Here is a 5,270-nt window from a genome sequence, read left to right as displayed (position 1 = left end):
ATATAATACTACATTTCAGATTATATATATATATATATATATATATATATATATATGTGTGTGTGCGTGTGTGTTAGTGTGTGTGTGTGTGTGTTAGTGTATGTGTGTTAGTGTATGTGGGTGTGTGTGTTAGTGTATGTGTGTATGTGTGCGTGTTAGTGTATGTGTGTGTGTGTGTGTGTTAGTGTGTGTGTGTGTGTGTGTGTTAGTGTATATGTGTATGTGTGCGTGTTAGTGTATTTATATATGTGTGCATTTATTAGCAATCAATTTTTCATGTGATATTTATAAACTATATTTTAATCTCCAAAACAACAAAAATATTCAATTTTCTGTTTCTTTCTCTCCCCCTCTCCCTTCTCTACTCTTCCTGCCTCTCTCTCTCTCTCTCTCTTTCTTACTGTCCCTCCTACTGTCCCCTATCTCTCCTTTTTACTATTTTCTTTTGTCCTACTTCTACCTCTCTTACACATTCTCCCTCCTACTATCTCTGTTCCTCTTTCTCCCTCCTACTATCCCTACTTCTCTTTCTTTCTCTCTCTCTCTCTCTCTCTCCCTCAGTCTTTTAGTCTTAATGTCTACTTATCTTTTTTTTCTATCTCCCACCACATACACATACACCCCACCCTGCTCTCTTTCACTCTCTCTCTCTCTCTCTCTCTCAGTAAGACAGTCTAAACTAACATTGCTGGTCATTTGTAAGTGACCTTCAGTTGACTATCAATGAATTGGTATCAAAGGTCAGAGGTCAGAGGTGAAACCAGTTCACCCCCAGATACAGTCCAGCAAAGATATTCACTTTTGTTAAGCTAAAGAAAAGAATAAGACTCTACCTTCACCATCATCATCATCACCATCATCATCATCTTCAACCCCTCAAGATAGGTGTTCACTCAGTCTTTCTCAAAATATGCTATTCTCAGTGTATCTGTGTGTGCATGCATGCATTTATGTGTATAAGTTGCCTGCTTCGCTGATGTGCATACATTATATGGAAAGATATTTGAGACTATATTACAGGGTGTGGATGCACATGAACATGTGCTTGTGTATATGTAGGTACATGTAAGCACCTCTTTGTATGTGTAGATGTGTGTGCATGTGCATGTGTATATAAATATATATATATATATATATATATATATATATATATATATATATATATATATATGTATGAATGTTTATATGTGTGTGTGTTTGTGTGTATGGTAAGAAGCTTGCTTCCCAACCACATGGTTGCAGGTTCAGTCCACTGCATGATACCTTGCGCAAGTGTCTTCTACTATATCTTCAGGCCGACCAAAGCCTTGTGAGCGGATTTGGTAGATGGAAAGAAAAAGAAGCCTGTCATGTACTTACATATATATGTGTGTGTGCGTGTGTGTATGCGTGTGTGTGTGTGTGTATGTGTCTGTTTGTTCCCCCACCATTGCTGAACAACTGATGTTGGTGTATTTATGTTCCTGTAACTTAGTAGTTCAGCAAAAGAGACCGATTTGTTCAAATAAAGGCGGTGCTCCAGCATGGCCGCAGTCAAAAAAATAAAAGTGTGTGTGTGTGTATATATATATATATACACACACACACACACATATATATATATATATATATATATATATATATGTGTGTGTGTGTGTATATATATGTGTATATAAGAGGCATTGCTATAGAATAATGCCACACACTGGACTTCCCGAAATAAACACATTTAGTACCGAATGCGAAGAAAAACAACCAACAGAAGAAGACCAACTTTCTTTTAAATAACTCAATTATGTATCGACCGATTTCGCGATTACCAGAATGATTCTAGACTCCGCTCATCAGCATAGTATTGTTTAGGAAAAACATATCCAAATAAACAGAATTCTCACCTTACCAAAAACGAACACTCTCGGTATCCGACCGAGCAAAAGGAATGAAGTTTATCTGCGTAAATCTTCAACAAAGAAGAAGCGGGAAAACTACTGGGTTGTTTTGGCACATGTGTTGAGACAGGAATAAAAAAATTCAGCATTGAATATATTCCATGTATATATTTGATTAATAAATTCAAAAAGGGATAAAATTATATATATATATGTATGTATGTATATCTATGTGTGTATTATATATATAGAGAGAGAGGGAGAGAGAGGTTGCAGTCAATAAACTGTCATCTAAATTACGCAAAAATGAAAGTAACACTGACATCTCATTTTAACGGATACATTTACCAAGATTAGATAAAAATATCTTGAAATACTAAAGAGAAAATTTATTAAATAAAATCGCCATTGGCTTTAACCATGGCCTCCAGATGACTTTGGAATGTTCTGAATCTCTTTTGGATAGTCTCCTTGTTTTAACTTGGTGAATGCTGCCATAATCCTTGCTTTCAGTTCATCTTTGGTGTTGCAAGGAGTTTTGTTGGTCTCTTGGCTAACTGACCAGTCACCCCAATAGACATTTGCTCATACTGGGGTCAGAACTATCCTTTATCTGTTTCTGTTGCTGGACTGCTTCTATGCTGAGGTACTGCCTTGAAAAAATTGCTTTGCACAATGTGAGCCTTGAACTCACAACCCCAAGGTTAACAGTCTCATGCTCTATTGACTGAGCTAGCCTTGCTGACTAGAAACTCTTGATAATAGAAAATCAATTCCATTACAATATATAGAACATATGGCCTATAAATATCTGATTTGCTGGAGTCCTGCTATGTTGGAGAACACGCATGTGAACAGTTTAATAACAAATCATGTAAGGGTGACGATGGACATCATTAGCTTTGCAGACTACAAAAATCATCATCACCATCGTCGTCGTCGTCGTCGTCACCGTCGCCGTCGTCGTCGTCGTGACAGAACCGTTAGGACACTGGATGTAATGCTTAGCGGTATTTCATCTGCTGCTACATTCTGAGTTCAAATTCTGCCAAGGTCGACTTTGCTTTTCATCCTTTCTGGGTTGATAAATTTAGTATCAGTGAAATTCTGGGGTCGATGTAATCGACTAGTCCTCTCCCCTCAAATTTCAGGCCTTGCTTGTGTGCCTATAGTAGAAAGGATTATTATCATTATTATTATTATTATTATTATCATTATTATTATTATTATTATTGTTGTTGTTGTTGTTGTTGTTGTTATCATTATTATTATTATTATTATTATTATTATCATTATTATTATTATTATTATTATTATTATTATTTAATGCCTGTGTTCCATGCTGGCATGGGTTGGACAGATCAGCAAGAACTGAGCTAGAAGATTGTGCTGAATTTCAAAAGCCGCTAGGGCATGGTTTCTATGGCTAGTTTCCCTTACTAATGCCACCCACTTTACAGAGTGTACTGAGTCCCTCTATTTTCATGGCACCAACACTAGTGAGGTCAGCAATTAACTTGCAAAACACCTGCTTATCCCTGGCTCCCACCACCTCCACTTAGTGAAGATGCCCTTTCTCTTTTCTCCATTTCTTGTCCTTTCCTATTTTGCAAGTTAGTTGGCAACCCACTAGTGTTGGTGGCATGAAAAATGCACCTGGTACTTACTATAAAGTGGTTGACATTAGAAAGGGCATCCAACTATAAAAACTGACATGGAGCCTGATGCAGCCTTGTACTCATTGGGTTTTGAGTAACCATCCAATACATGCCATCATAGAAATTGGACATTCACTGATGATAATGTTTCAGTCATTAAACTGCAGCCATGCTGGGGGCACCACCTTGAAGAATTTTTAGTTGAATGTACTTTTTAAAGCTTAGTACTTATTCTATCAGTGTCTTTTGCTGAACAGCTAAGTTACAGGGATGTAAACACACTAGCACCAGTTGTCAAGCAGTGATGGAGGGACAAACACAGGCACACATATATATATATATATATATATATATATATATATATATATATATATATACGATGGGCTTCTTTCAGTTTCCATCTACCAAATCTATTCACAACGCTTTGGTCAGCCCAAGGCTATAGTAGAAAACACTTGCTCAGGTGTTACACAATGGAACAGAACGCAGAAACATGTGGATGGGAAACAAGCTTCTTACCATACAACTACATTTATTAGTTATAATGACATTATAGGATAGATATGAGTGGCCGGATCTGACCAGTTTAAACATAAACAAGTAAAATATTTTGGCTAGATATGGCTAGTTTAAATGTTAAAGGATTAAGACAATGCCATTTGAAGTGACTGAAGACAGCACAGTATTGTTTGAATAGCTAATTTCCAGAGAAAGTCCTGAAAAAGGGGTTCTGTACCCAAATATATTTTGTCAGTATCATTGCAGAAAATGTTGTCACCTTTGACCATTGGACTACTTAGTGACACAGCAGTCTTATGTACTATGCTTTTTGATTTTGGCAAGTGACTAAAGTGCTTTCCATATTGGATGGTCCTGTTCGCTTTCTGTCTGAAACACTTTGATTGTTCACAATAATTTTCATGCTGTTCTCAGGTTGATTAATTAATTCGAACAATATTTTGCCACTGATAATGAAGGCTGCTGATGCAGCTGTTATTTTAGTTGATTAATTTTTTAAAAATTTAAACTTTAGAATTTTCCTAATGAGAGTTTGTTTTATTCTCCCTTGGGTCCTACTTCCATATTCATTCACAAGTCTTGCTGCAGTGGGGTGGAGAGGAGCGATCATTATTGGTAGCTATATCTAAAAAAATCTGTTAAGTCTCTTTGATATCAGAAGTTGTGTGTGTGTGTAGTTGTGAGTTTCTGTGTGAGTGTGTTTATGTGTGAAGCTAGTGGACATGTGACTGCTCTTGTTTAATTGTTCAGCAGTTTGCTTCGTACAGATCTCTATTGTAAAGTAACTGCATTGAAGTGAGTGTGGCTGGTTTAGTACTGGAGCGAGCATAGTTGGTTTAGTTTTAGGGTGAGTGTGGCTGGTTCAGAGTTAGAGTGAGTGTGACTGGTTCAATGTTGAAGTGAGTGTTACAGGTTCAGAGGTGGAGTGAGTGTGGCTAGTTTAATGTTGGAGTGAATGTGGTTGGTTTGGTGCTTCACATGTGACCTAATTATATCATTAATCAAAAATACCAGAAAAAACTGGAATTTTTCTTGATCTAAAATGTGAACATGCAATTTATAAGGAAGTTCGCTAAGTGTGATGATTGCAACTCTCAGCCTTTGTGCTACTTATGCAAGTTTACAGCCAAATAAAACACTCACAGGCACACACACACTTTCTCTCTCTTGCTCTCTCACTCTCTCTCTCTCGCTCTCTCTCTCTCGCTCTCTCTCTCTCTCGCTC

General features: G+C 37.0%; 1 protein-coding gene across 1 annotated transcript in view; it reads left to right on the top strand.

Annotated features, from left to right (window-relative positions):
* LOC106882585 (unconventional myosin-Ia) overlaps window positions 1-5,270 on the top strand; it is a 354,036-nt gene that overhangs the window by 197,024 nt on the left and 151,742 nt on the right. The gene's annotated exons all lie outside the window — the stretch shown is intronic.

The sequence above is a fragment of the Octopus bimaculoides genome, chromosome 17 (genome assembly GCF_001194135.2).
Source record: "Octopus bimaculoides isolate UCB-OBI-ISO-001 chromosome 17, ASM119413v2, whole genome shotgun sequence".
NCBI lineage: Eukaryota > Metazoa > Mollusca > Cephalopoda > Octopoda > Octopodidae > Octopus > Octopus bimaculoides.
The sequence above is the reverse complement of the archived record's forward strand: the minus strand, read 5'-3'. Positions and strand labels throughout refer to the sequence as shown.